The sequence below is a fragment of the Perognathus longimembris genome, chromosome 7, assembly GCF_023159225.1.
Source record: "Perognathus longimembris pacificus isolate PPM17 chromosome 7, ASM2315922v1, whole genome shotgun sequence".
Taxonomy (NCBI): domain Eukaryota; kingdom Metazoa; phylum Chordata; class Mammalia; order Rodentia; family Heteromyidae; genus Perognathus; species Perognathus longimembris.
In genome coordinates, this window is record NC_063167.1 from 4,786,543 (window position 1) to 4,801,295 (window position 14,753).

General features: G+C 42.7%; 1 long non-coding RNA gene across 2 annotated transcripts in view; it reads left to right on the plus strand.

Annotated features, from left to right (window-relative positions):
* The window catches only part of LOC125354532, a 93,627-nt gene that overhangs the window by 2,660 nt on the left and 76,214 nt on the right, over window positions 1–14,753 (plus strand). Inside the window, exons 2-4 of one of the 2 annotated variants that reach the window (XR_007211495.1) lie at window positions 1,073–1,223; window positions 3,386–3,503; window positions 5,071–5,119. This is a non-coding gene — a long non-coding RNA (uncharacterized LOC125354532). Of the gene's footprint in view, window positions 1–1,072; window positions 1,224–3,385; window positions 3,504–5,070; window positions 5,120–14,753 lie in introns of those variants that run through there. The other variant, XR_007211494.1, reaches the window with a different exon arrangement.

Genomic DNA, 14,753 nt, shown 5'->3' on the forward strand with positions numbered 1-14,753 from the left:
CCAAATTAATTAATTAAAGTATTAATGTAAACTTCCTTAAATGATTTCAGAAATATATTTCTCAACTGCTACCAGCACATATGAAGTGTGTATATACACAAGTTATAGATGCATACATAGCCATACATGGAAAGTAAAATTATGCCAAAATAAAAAAATCTTCAGGCAGCGCTTCTTTGACTTAGTCCTTTAGTAGTATTTTTACAGATGTGTCCCTTGGTAATAGGCGTTTTTATTCTGGAGAAGGAAGAGCAAGAAGACTGGTTCAGTGTTGAAGGGCCCGGGCTCTGCAGTCAGAGGATTTGAGTTTGAATTCAGCTCCTCATACTCTAGCACTAGCTGTATGACTCTAGGCTATTAGATAGAAAAAAAAAAGTCCAGATAAAATTGTCTTAGATCAGGGCCTGAATCAAAGTTTGATGAACATTATCTTCTTTTATTATTCTTATAGTCATTGTGATATATTCTTTGAGGGTTTTAAAAATATTTTGAGATCTTTCATTCTAGATTTCCAAATTCTCAATTGCGTATTGTATATTACTTGGTTTAATTTGTCCTGGAGGTCATTTCATTAAATCTAAAGGATATAAAAAGTTCAAATAATAAAATGCCTTACTTGGTGATGCAGTATTTTTCTCTTCATAGCCTCTAAAGACCACAAGACGAAGAAAGGGGTCTGTCCTTAGGGAGACCAGGGAAGGGCAGAGGGGGCCTCGCCAGCATTCCAAAGGCAAGCTCCCAAGTAGCATTTACTTCTAAGCCCATACTTATACACATCCACACACATTTCCTTTAAGAAAAGAATAGGTTTTGTCAATACATAGACTAAAGCCCCAGCAGAGCTTTCTATTGTGAATATCTTTACAGTGTTCCCCTTTGGGTTGAAAGGATGAGGCAGGTACTCAGTGACTGCATATTGATTTGAAAAAGATACTTTCTTTTTAACTACATAGTAAAGCTGTGGTTTAGGTTTTACAGTTGATGACGTAGATTTCCTGCTTCTGAGTTCTCTCGTCACACGGAAGGGTTTTCTGTGAGAAGTCTGTCCTCCGTTGCGCTCCTTTTCACAAAGGTCTAGAGCAAATCTGCTTTTCAAACGTCTGATGGGGGGAAGGAATGGCCTGGGCTGGAGCGATTTCTAAGAGCTCGTGCTCTTAGAAGAAGAAACTCAGAGTTAAGAACAAGATTGTGAATGTGGGGAACTGGTTGCCCTGTGAAACGTGGTAAATCCTAGAAACAATAGAAAAAGTCAGGAGCACTGGAGAGCTTAGTTTTTTGTTAAGGGGAGGAATAAAGCACTCATTCAGTTATCAGATGATCAGTTAACCTGTCCACTGCCTGCAGGTAGTATCCTGTATTGGGAATGCATTAGCAAACAAAATAGGCAGTCTTTGTCCCCTTAAAACCCTGAGTCCAATGGGAAAGAAAGGTATTAACTTGGAGGTATGTACATCATGGCAACCATCAGAGTGCTATCATCAGGTGATGGGGTAGGGGACAGTGGTGGCAGTGGAGATGGTACTTGGGCTGAGACCTGGAGATGAGGAGGCTTGGTCCAGAGGATGGATGTGCAGGAAGTACGTTTTGAGTTCAGAACAGCCAAAAGTGGGAGAGAGCTTGGTGTGTTGGGAGAAGCTAGGAGAGCATTCCGCCGTCGCCAGGAGGACCCTGAGAACTGAGGAGAGGAGATGGCAGTTGAGGAGGAGCAAAGCAAGAAAGATTCCATTAAGCCTGACTCTGGGCTGCCATTTAAATCTAGAATTGAAAGGACGTAAGGATCGCTTGCACATGGGAAGGGAGGGAGAAGTCGAAGACAAGGGCAGCTTTCTGGCATTAAGGAAGCATGTAGCGATGAGGCAGTTCCCTGAGAAGATGTAGGGAGCCTGGTATGGGGGCTCACGCCTGAAATCCTAAGCTACTCAGGAGGCTGAGATCTGGGATCACATTCCCAAGCCAGCTCAGGCAAGAAAGCTCCTGAAACAACTCATCTCCAATTAACCACCTAAAAGCTGGAAGTGAAGAGGTGGTAGAGCACCATCCTTGAATGAAAAGGCTGTCAGACAGCCTCCAGGCTCAGATATCAAGCCCTGATATAAAAATGCAAAGGAAGATTTATCAGAGCAAAGCTGTAGATTATCCAGTAGAGAAAGGCCAATCCACAGTCCCTCAAAGCCATTTGGTATTCCAGGAGGCACATAGACTTCCTGTCACTCACAGCTGTCTGCCTGTATTGATAACTTTTATGGCCCTCAAATGATGATATAAGTATCCATATGGCCCTTGGCAGAAAAAAGGTTCCCATCCCTACAAGTTTGAGAATCACTAGGCATGGTAGCCCATACCTGTGCCCACCTACTCAGGAGGCAGAGATAGGAAGATAGTTGTCCAAGCCTAAGTGTCGTCACCAGGAGACCCCCCCCCCCACCCCACCATCTGAAAAAGAAGCTGGAAGCAAAAGGACGGCACAATGGGAGGCCTTGGGTCCAATCCCAAATACTGCTAATTTTTTTTTTTTTAGAATAAAATAGATACTTTGAACTACTCTAAGGACATAATCACAAATACAGAAGCTTTATATCCCTAAGACCTTCAGTGCAATGTAATGCAGGGTAATGTGTAAGTTGGACAACTACCCAAATAGAAAGTAAAGTATGTGTTCCTTCTTAAGGATTTTAAGTAGGGAGTAATGTACTTAAGAAGGATTTTGCAATGAAAAATAAATAATAGTGAACACTTTTGCAGCATGTACTTAGGATCAGGGATGTGTAAGGCTTCCCATGAAGTAATTTAATTTCACAATAATTCGGATGTTATGCTAACACATCATACTGGTGTACAAGGAAAGTGAGGTTGGGTTACTTAGCCAGCTCACAGAGCTGACTACTGAGGATTTGAACCTGGGCAGTTTTAGTTTACTTCTCATCATTACAGATTCTTCCCTTTATCATGTCGTATTTAAAAGAAAAAGAGAGGAGGAGGAAGAGGAGGAGGCTGAGATCTAAGGATTGTAGTTCGAAACAGCCCAGTCAGGAAAGTCCATGAGACTCTTATCACCAATAAACTTCCAAAAAGTTGAAAGTGGGGGTGTGGCTTAGGTGGTGGAGTGCCACCCTCGATCACAAAAGCTCAGGGACAGCACCCAAGCCCCGAGTTCAAACCCCAGGACCAACACAAGAAAGCAAAACAACTGTATCAATGTTAAGCTGGGCCTTGTTTTTTAGAACAGTTTAGATTCACAGACCAACATAGATGAGAGTCCCCACACTTGGTTTCTCCCTTTATTAAAGCCTAATATGAATATAACACATTTGTTATGTTAGGAAACAATATTGATACATCCTTATTAGCTGAAACCCTCATTTGATCATTTTGGTTTCTGTTCCAGGATCTCCTGGAGGACACTGCATAATGTTTGGTATCCTCCCTCCTTTGACCTCTCTTGGCTATGACAGTTTCTCAGATTTCCCTTGCTTTTGGTGACACTTCTGAGGAGTATTGGCTAGGTATATTGAAGAATGTCCCTGCTGTTATTTGAATGTCCGTTTATCTCAGAATTCACACATTGAAACCATTAATGCCCAAGGGGATGGCATTAGGAGGTGGGCACTTTGGAAGATGACCATGTTCTAGGGGACCCTCATCATGGGATTAGTATCCTTTCCAGGGCTGATAATACTAGAATATTCTTCCTTCTTTATGAGGATACAGAGGAGTCATCTGTGAACTAGGAAGCAGGCCCTCACCCACTGCCGTGCCTCCTGGCACCTCCATCTTGGATTTCCCAGCCTCCAGAACCATGAGCCATAACATTTCCATTTTATATTTCTGTTTTGATGCTAAACTACACAGTGCATGGCATTTTGTTTTTTAATAGTTTAAATGGACTAAGATAATGTCTCTGCTAGAATATGTCTAGGTCTTTCCTCATGATCTGACTGAAGTTCTTGGGGTTTTTTTCGGGAAGGGGAGAAAAGGTTCCATTTTGATTATGTTGTATCCAGGACATATGCTGGTGACATGACCTGTCACTCTTGAAGGTGACCTTGGCCACAGTGCTGAGACATGGATAGGACATCATCAGTGCCATCCGGACATTGTAGAGGTTCAGGTGATCTTTGAGTAAAATAGGCAGAAAGGTGCACACATGTCTGAATAGATAGGAAGAATGGAAGGTTAAGATTATACAATGTGTAGTGGGAGGTGTTATGAACTATGAAGTAATGATAGAACAGCAAGTAATAAGATTTGTTCTTAAAATGTTCCAGCATACTATTGTAGTGCGGGTATTTTTACACATACCTATGTAGTGATGAGAAAATGAATATCTGTCCAGATGCAAGGGGCAGCCTTTGAGTTTTCTAGAATTGCTTAGCAGAATAATGCGTCTCATCTAGAAATGATTTAGTTGCCTGATGATGGTAATTCTTGTTTTCATTCACTGAAGTAAAACTTTTGTATGTTTGATCCGTTTACTCTCCCACATCCTACTTTAGATCTTTTCTGGGAGCCAATAAGAAAGTTTAGTAAAATCCATGTGCATGATTTATTTGTACAGAGAGGAAGAACTTCCTCTCAGTGAAACATCCGACACCCACACGATGCCTCCGCTGTGGGGCTGCAAAGGGAGGTTTTCAGGAGAAATTTCATGCCCAATCAGTGCCTCTTAATTTAGTCAGTGAATTTTCCATCTGACTTGTATCTGTGTTCCAGAGGGAAGGCAAAGTGCTAAAAGCTTTGTTAGGTTGTAAGACAGGGTCCACAGACGCACAGAACTTTCCACAGGCGCAGGCTTTTATCCATTCTCAGTATTTCCCTCCCTTGTTTTTGTTAATAATAGGATGAATGGGACAACAGCAGTTGTATGCAACTCTCTTTGTGATCACAACACTGTAGTGTAAATAGTTTAGAAAGGACTTCACAAAACAGATGATAAAAAAAGAAATTGGAAATTTATGATGTAGGTATCTGGCAGGTTGGCAAAGAGTAACTTGTTCTAAGACATGAGACAAATCTTATGTGCATTTTGCATAACTTACAAGTATGCTTTTAAGTGCTTTATTGTTTTTGCAGAGAGAGACAAATATGGACATACATAGGGGAGAGAGGGGAGAGGGAGAGGGAAAGGAAAAAGAGAGGGACAAGGAGAAAGAGGGAGAGAGAGAGAAAGAGAAAGGGAAAAGGAAAGGGAGAGGGAGAGAGAGAGAGGAAGAGAGAAAGAGAAAGAGAGAGATAGAGAGAGAGAAGTAATGAGTAAGTGCACCACAGAAAAATCTAAGAAAATAAGCTCGCTATGAAAATGAACAAAGTTTTCCTATTGTAGCTAAAAAAAGGGATTCCCACTATAGGCAAGGCTCAAGTGGCAGAGCACCAGCCTGGCCACGTAGGGTCCTGAGTTCAAACCCTGAGTACCCCAAAAGGAAAGGGGTGCTGGATTCCAGATTAAAGGATCTTGATTAAAAATTCTGTTTTCCAAACTGGTTGCCGGTGGCTCATGCCTGTGATTCTAACTACTCAGGAAGCTGAGAGCTGAGGATTGCAGTACAAATCCAGCCTAAGCAGGAAAATCCATGAGCCTCTCTTATCTCCAATTAACCACCAGGAAACTTGAAGTGACTATGGCTCAAAGTGGTTGAGCACTAGCCTTGAGCCAAAGAGACTAGGGACAGCACCCAGGCCCTGAGTTCTAGCCCCATGACTGACCAAAAAAAATTGTTTTGTATTTTATAGAATCTTATCTTCTTCCATTTTAAGCAAAAATATCCTATGTTTTCATCATCTTAAGTTTTCTGGCCTTCCATTATTTGTACATACTGGAATATAATTTCAGTGGCCAACATTGTTCCCTTCCTCCCTCCTTCTTTCTTCCTCTCTCTTCTTCCCTCTCCCTTTCTTTCTTTTGATCCATTAGTCCTGATCCTCCTGCCTTAGCCTCCCAACTGCTGGGATTATAGTCACCACACCGAACTTGTGGTTTTGTTTTTTTTAGTACTTAGGTTTGAATGCAGCTCACCATACTTGCTTGTCAGGCACTCTATTACTTGAGCCATATCCCCAGCCCTTTGGCTTGTTTTGTTTGTTTGCTTGCTTGTTTTTTGCCCATCATGGGGCTTGAACTCATGCCTGGGCACTGTCCCTGATCTTTTGCTCAAGGCTATCACTCTACCACTTGAGCCACAGCTCCACTTCCAGCTTTTTCTGATTGTGTGGTACTGAGAAATCGAGCTCAGGGCTTCATGTACGCTAGGCAAGCACACCACCAGTAAGCCACATTCCCAGCCCATTGGCTTGTTTTTGAGATAGGAACTCACTTAACTTTTTCCCAGGCTGAACTATGATCCTCCTTTCTCTGATTCCTGAGTAGCTTGGCTTATAGATGTGTGCTGCCGTGCTATGGCTTTCTGTTTTCTCCGTTCTGTAAGGTATAATTTGGATCTGAAATGCCCATGTTGTTGTCATGAGCCCGTGATGGTTTCGAGAGGAGAGACCTAGAGTGGGAAAAGTTACCTAATTGGGGTGGGTTCTTTAAAGAGCATCATTGGCTCTCAGCTCCTGACCTCTTGTTTCCCTTCCTAACTGTAGTGATGTGAGCAGCCCTCCTCCACCACACATTGTCACCATGATATACAGCTCTGCCACAGCCCAAATCAGCAATCGCCCCTGACGTTAGTCTGAGACCTCTGAATCTGTGAACCAAAGTAAAGCTTCCCTCCTTTTAAGTTGACCAGCTCAGGCATGTTGTCACAGTGTCAGAAAGCTGGCAAACACAATTCTTAGATGACATATACATTTATTACTTTTCATGTTCTTTTCTTTTTCATAAAGGTATCTTATAAGTTCACATGACTGTGGAACGGGAGATTTGAATAAGGAGGTGTCAATGTGTTTGTTTTGATGGTTCATGATTGCAGCTGACTAGGAATTCATTATTTCTATCAGAGAAAGGTGATCATATACCTATAAAACTTTTAAACTTCCACCTTTGCTAACACACAATTCTGATGGTATTTAGTCATAACTACTCAGATATAATTGAACAAGCCTCAGGCACAGAAATTTACAACTCCAACATTAATACCTTCCAGGAACCAAACTAGAAATTTCTCCATACACTGTGTAGACACTGAACCCCAGGATGTCTGTGAACATTTTACTGTATTCTGCTGTACCCTGAGTTTGTTTCCCAGCCATGGAAAATGCCCATGGGAAAAAGTTGTGCAACCACTGTTAGTCACTTTATATTTCCTGTATTCCCTATTTCATTTCCCTGGTAGCTGGCAGTAACATGTAAGATTTAAGTTGTGGAGGGGTATTCGGGAAAGCCCACATAAACGCCTAATATGAGGTTTGGCAAGCTGTGAGTTGTGACTTAACAATGTTAAAACTAGACATTTCATCAAACAGAGAAGGCAGGAAACCCCTGACATTGCCAAACACCCACTGGGGCTCATTGGAATCCGAAGACCAACATTTGTTAAAAATGGATTCTCCACAGGTTTTAATTTGTTGAAGCTGCTGGAATAAATATTTGGACATGAATTTTAGATACAAAGAGCTTTCTTTTAGAAAATGGGTATCTTAAGGGACTAAGCAAAGTTCCTGTAAAGGGAGCTTACTGTGCCAGGGTCTGAACTTGGGGATGGATGTACTTTGAGCCTGGCCAGTGCGGCCTGACCATCTGTGGCCAGCTGTGGGAGGGTGGACTTCCCCACTTGGCTTTTCTTACAGACGGGCAACTAATGGACAGAATTGTTCATTTAAGGCAGTGTTACATAAATTGGGGTATTGTATTGTGGTAGTACTGGGTTTTTGTTGTTTGTTTGTTTCAGGATCAGGGCTTGAACTCAGGGCCTAGGCACTGTCCCTGAGTTCCCTCAAAGCTAGTGCTCTGCTGCTTGAACCCATGGTTCCACTTCTGGCTTTTCGGTATTTAATTGGAGATTAGAGTCTCACAGATTTTCCTACCTGGGTTGGCTTTGAACTGCAGTCCTCAGATCTTAGCCTCCCAAGTAGCTAGGATTACAGGTGTGAGCCACTGATGCCTAGTCTGTACCTTTAATTATGTGCATTTTGTGCTGGTGTTGCGGTTTCAGCTCAATGCCTTGTCCTTGCTAAAGAGGAGCTCTACTATGTCAGCTACTCCACCAACCCCTTCCCCCTTTTTGAATTTAAAATTTTTATATTTATTCTTATTACTATAAAAGTGACTTATTTTGAATTTTATACCATCCTAGATGTATTTGAAAGGACCTTTACTTTTGGTTCATGTTTTTTTTTTCTTTTTTGTCTGTCCTGGGGCTTGAGCTCAGGGAACTGTTCTTGAGCTCTTTTTGCTCAAGACTAATGCTCTGCCACATCTCCACTTCTGGTTTTTGAGTGGTTGGTTAATTGAAGATAAGTCTCACAGGGACTTTTCTGCCTGGGCTGGCTTTGAACTGCAATCCTCAGTTCTCAGCCTCCTGAGTAGCTAGGGTTACAGGTATGAGCCACTGGTGTCCAGCTTGGTTCATGCTGTGTGTGTATGTGCGTGCGCACACATGCGTGCACCCTGGGACTTGAACTCAAGGCCTAGGTGCCTTCTCTGAGCTTTCTTATTCATTGCTAGTGCTCTACCACGTGGGCCACAGCTCCACTTCCAGCTCTTTGGTGGTTAATTGGACATAGAATTGTGTGGAATTTCCCTTCCAAGCTGGCTTCAAACTATAATCCTCAGATCTGAGCCTCTTGAGCAGCTAGAATTACAGGCATGAGCCTATGGGTTCTTACCCATGTTTTGTTTTTATGATGGGTTTTGATCTAAGAATATACTGAAATTCTATTTTAGAACTTGATGATTGTGCACCAGAGAGACATGAACTCTTGGGAAGAAGTTTTTATTGCCCTACCACTTATTTTCCTCCACTAATGCCAGCTAGTTCTGTCATAGATATTGATTCATTCTGGGTTACTTTCTTTACTGTTTCTTCTTATCATTTTTGGTGACTATTGAAGTCACTTCATGGAAGCCTGGAGACCATCCATCTGCAGTCCCTTCATGGTCTGAGCTATGCACTGTTAGGCAGTTTGCCTTTGCTTGAACGTCATCGGGTAACTTTCATAAACCTAGGTGGTGTTGGAAATCACTGCACGTGACCTCCTGATGCAGTCAGGAGTCCTGGAAGACCCATGGGTGGGGTTGGCACTACATAGCACATTGTCTTACAGTCCACTATTTATAAAGTCTGTTTATTATCTTTAAATAGTTATACAAAGGAGTTGCCATCCAACAAAGCAGTTTATGAGTACAGTGCGTTTTGATCAATGTCGCCCCTTTCAACATATAGTCTACTTTTTAAATAGGTGTGAACATGTATGTCAGTATGTGAATACAGTAGAAAATACATAACCAGCAACGTAGTTGCTTATTATTGAGTATGATGTTCTGTCCTCTAATTGTATGTTCTGTGCTTTTATGTGAGTGACAGCGCCGTAGGTTTGTTTAAAGCAGCCTCATTCATGACCACGTGAGGAACGGGCTGTGCAACGTCAGGAGGAATATGATGTCACCAAGTAACAAGGATGTTTTAGGGCAGGGTATCATCTGTCTGTCTGTCTATGCTATATTTTCATCTTTCAAGGAGGTTTGCTTCAGTTGATCGGATCATGAATCTAGTGTTACATTTTCCATTGTTTGATGTGCTACTGTGCAGTGATTTTTTTTTTTAAATCTGCGAACGCTCCCTGCTGATTTAAACTGATGCCAAAACAATGGGCTTTGCTCCTCTTGCCCTGACGTAGGCATCTAGGAATGTTGACAATATCCTTACTGAAAGGTTGGCATCTACCCTGTTTATGCAGTTCCTCCAGGCAGCAGCTGGTTGGATTTTACAGCAGAGTGAAGTCCAATCTATTTGCCCAGAGCATTCTAGCTCCAGTTGCATGTTTGACCCCAAACGCTTCCAGATCTGGGATGTCTGGTAGGTGTCTGCCTTCATTCCCAGGGCGGCTGACACAATGTGTGCCAAACTAGACGGCTTGAGACAATAGCCATTTGTCCTTTGCCAGTTGTGGAGCCAGAAGTCCAAGCCCAAGGTGACAGCAGGTCTGCGCTGAGCCTCTGGCACCCAGGGCAGCACCCTTCCTTGCGCCTGGCTGTGGCTGTCCACCCTTGACCTTTCTTGACCTGCAGCTGCTCACTCCAGCCTCCACCTCCTTGTCACATGGTCTTTTCTGAGGCCACCAGTCACGTCGGATTAAGGGCCCCCATGCTGCGGTATGACCTCATCTTAACTAATTACAGCCGCAAAGGCCCTGTTTCCAAATAAGGTCCCCTTTGGAGACGCAGGGATTAGGGCTCCAACCCCTCTTTTTGTGGAACGCAGCTCAACCCATAACAACATTTCAAACTAACATGTGGGAACAGAGAGATTTAATTCCCCACCCTGGAAACCTTGCTCTTCCCCTGCCTTTCCCATGTCGGCACACAGCAGCACCGTTCTCACCACATTGGCTCAGGCCTTTGTGCTCACACTCCAAAGCCCACCCATCTGGGAGTTGCACAGCCTCCCTTCAAAGCATCTTCTCAGCCTCACTGCTTCCCACAGCCTCCTCCTCCCCCCTCCAGGTGGTCTTCTTGCTGGTAGCTGTCCAGAGGTGTCAGAGAGTACATGCAGGAATGTGTCATCACCACCCTAAACACTATCCCTAGGACCCTGGTCTCTCCAGAACTGGACCTAGGCTGCCCAGAGCCTCTACATGTTCATGATAGGACCGTCCATCCCACTAGAGCTCTCTCTCCATTTCACTATGGCTGATTCTGGCATTCCTCTGTGTGTGTGTGTGTATGTGTGTGAAAGTTTTAAGTAGTTTTATGGTGGTATGATATATACACCACAAACCTGTCTTTTAAAGGCAGAATTCAAGGAGTTGTGTGAATACCGCCACTATCCAGTTGTAGAGTATTTCTATCAACTCCAATCAGTCTCCAAAGCCAGCAAAACACAACTAAAAAAAACTTCTTTCTCCTTCCTTCCTTCCTTCCTTCCTTCCTTCCTTCCTTCCTTCCTTCCTTCCTTCCTCCCTCCCTCCCTCCCTCCCTCCCTCCCTCCCTCCCTTCCTCCCTTCCTCCCTCGCTCCCTCCCTTCCTTCCCTCCTTCATTCATTGGTGGTACCAGACTTTGAACTCAGGGCCTTCTTGCTCACAGCTGGTGATCTACTATACCTCCAGCCCAGATTTTTCCCCAAGCTGGCTTTGAACTGTGATTCTTCAGGGCTCAGCCTTCTGGGTAGCTATGGCAATGGCACCCAGTTAACAATGGCTTCTTAAATAGCTTTATAAAAATACCTTCTTATGCAATGTTTATTGTGCTCATTTGACTGTCTGAGACAGGGTCTATGTAGCCCAGGCTAACTTCAAGTTCACCATCCTGTGCTTCTGCCTCTGAGTGCTGAGGTTATAGGAGTAAAGGACTACCACACCCTGCTCCCGGGTGCCTTGGACCTTTCTGTTTGGGTGTTATCTCTGCCTAGATCTTCCTCCCCTCTGTCTACTCTTGGCTTACAGAGGTCATTCAGTTCTTAATGCAAACGTGGTGAAAAGCACGTGTTGAAGTAATGAACACATGCATGTCATAGTAATGCTGTTTCCCTTTCACTTGTTTGCCAGACCCTCTTTTCTTTTTAGAGTATAACTTTTACTTGTATCGTAGGTTTTCAATATTTCAACTTTTAACTTATTTCAACTATGTGAACTCTGACCTTGTTTCTGGGAAGAATAAATTTCTTCCCCTTCTCCTTTTTTTTTTTTTTTTGAGGATTAATATCTTTTTATTGGATTTGCCAATGAAACGAACCTTTCTGGAAGCAAATAATGATCAGAGGTTGGCTGTTCTTTTAAATAGAACAAAAACAAAAAACTCCACATACCTTAACTGGTGTAGGCAATGGTTGCTCAAGCCTGTAATCCTAGCTACTCAAAAGGCTGATATCTGAAAACCAAGGTTCAAAGCCAACCTTGACAGGCAGGAAAGTCTATGATATTCTTATCTCCAGTTAACTAGCAGAAAACCAGAAGTAGAGCTATGGCTCAAGTGATAGAGCACCAGCCTAGAGCAGAAAAGCTAAGGGACGGGGCCCAGGCCCTGAGTTCAAGCTCCAGTACTGGAACAAAATAAAACAACCGCAACAACAGCAATCCCCAAACACCTTTACTGTCTTTTATTTCTTCATTGTTGCTTAGTAGAAAATTCCATGTATGTTTTTCCATTCTATGTACTAATGATTTGCTCCCGATTGAATTACTGTTTATCTCTGTGCAAGGATATATTCGTTACCCATTTTATCTGTTTGAGCTCACAATTGTCACTAACCGTTATTCATTTATAAACATTGTTAGTTCTAAAATTATTTTCCAGAGGCCTTTGAAGAGGCATATCAACCTATACTTGTAGCTCTGAGGTTGAAGTCAGTTTGATTTTTCATGTATACATGATAAATGTATTTCTTCTAAAGTTTCTTTTGGAAAACTTAAGAAATAAATATATAGATATTTTAGTATTGAAATATGATAGGTGGACTATATTTTATTTAGAAAATACAAGTGGATCTTCCCTAATGACCCTGGCACATTTGTTCTTTACAGATTTCCTGTGGTTCATCCTGTCTTTTGGTATCTCTTGTCTTGTAATCTGTTTGTTTAATTTGGCAGGAACTTGGAGTTGCTGTATGTGCAGCATAGTTAACCCTTTGTTCTTCAAATCCATTCTGCTTTTTTTGTTGTGAGGCTTAGACTTAGCCCTGAGCACTCTTCTTGAGCTCTTTTTGTTCAAGGCTAGCACTCTACCACTTTGAGCCACAGCACCACTTCCAGTTTTCTGGTGGTTAACTGGAGATAAGAGTCTCATGGACTTCCTTGCCTGAGCTGGCTTTGAACTACAATCCTCAGTTCTCAACCTCCTGAGCAGCTAGGATTATGGGTATGAATCACCAGCACCCAGCCTATTCTGTATTTTTTCAGCTTCTGTTGTAGTTTAGTTTTTAAAAAGTGTTTACAACTTTAGCAAGCCTTATGTCCCCCTATATTGAAAATGTCACCATTGCTTTTTTAAAAGTTGATGATAACTAAATAGTATGTGTTGTGCTACTGAACCCTTGTAAGTTTTAAAAGTCTTATCTGTGGGTTAGATATGTGTCTCAAGTGGTAGAGCACTTGGTGTAAAGCCCTGAACTTAAGAGCCCAATACTAGAGACAGAGAGAGAGAGAGAGAGAGAGAGAGAGAGAGAGAGAGAGAGAGAGAGAGAGACAGGGAGACAGAGACAGAGAGGGAAGGAGGGAAGGAGGGAGGGAGGGAGGGAGAGAGAATGTTATCTGAAAGTGTTAATAGTATTCATCAAATTTGGGTGACTTATTTTGAAAAAGTATATATAAAGCACATGGAATAATATCTAGCCTGAATTACCCAATAACCATTCACTTCCTTTCTTTTGTTGAGGTTCAACTCTACCTAGTACTGTTCTGGAAGGGGGACATAACAGTTTTGTATGCTCGGTAGTAGTCGTTTCCTATCCTGTCTTGGGAAATCTCATCCTTTTACAGCCATTGCATCTCCCTCATTCCTGTGGATTTCTTCCTCTTACTACACCAAAATTCTGCCGGAACTTCATCTGACTCCTCTACATTTCCCGTGTCTGCTCATACCATTCCTAAAGACTAATTGACTAGCTTCTTGCATGCTCCCTAATTTTCTCAGCGTAAATCACCGGGTGGCTGGGGACTAGGATCCTTATGCTTAGATAGCAAAGACGAGTTTCCAGGGGAGAATGAAGATCTAGGTCTGGGCGCCATATTACCACCTTCCCCATTCCCTCCGTGCTTAGAAGGAGGGAAAAAGACATTTAAAATATGGAAAGTCATAACTTTTAAAGTGACGCATTTTCTTTTAGACTGTAAAGTAACTTACTCTTGATGGCTCATGAGTCTAGAGAAGATGCTGGTAGGCTTACAGTCATAAGTATCTTCAGGATCTTTCTGCCTTCTACTTCTTCCTGGAGCTCATTTATTTATCCCACAAATATTTAAAACCTAGTCTGTTCCAGGTACTTTTCAAGGTGGTAGAGATTCCCCATGAGCCAACAAAGTTTCCTTTCTTACTTTCTGGCACTGCCGTCCCTCAGACACATAATACATGTGTTTATACACAAGATGACAGGTAGCTAAGGTGACCCAGGAAGGAAGTACAATACAGCGAAGGGGGAAAGGGGGCTAAAGGGCTGCTGCAAATGAGATGGTCATCAATAAGGTAATAATGAACAGAGTTGAGAAACACAATGGACAATGAGAAGCTACAGGGAAGAGCAGTTGAAGTGTGTGCAGAGGACCTGGGGCAGAGTGTGTTAAGCTGTGGGCTCAAGGGTCAGGTAGCGATGTCTCTGAGGGTAAATGGACTGCCTGCCTGCTGGTCTCCTCACCTGAAGTGTGCTGGCCTCCGGTCCCATCGCCGTCCTGGGACACTGGAACACGTGGCATTGCCACCTGATGCCTTTTCACTTTCTGTTCTCTCTACAATATTATTATTATTATTATTTTGTTGTGGTGGTTGTGTGTATGCCAGTCCTAGGGTTTGAACTCAAAGCCTGGGTGCTGTCTCTCAGCTTTTTCTTTTCTTTTTTTTTTTTCAAGGCTAGCACTCTACCACTTGAACCATAGCTCCATTTCTGGCTTTTTGATAGTTCATTGGAGATAAGAGTCTTACAGGCTGGCTTCAAACCTGGATTCTCAG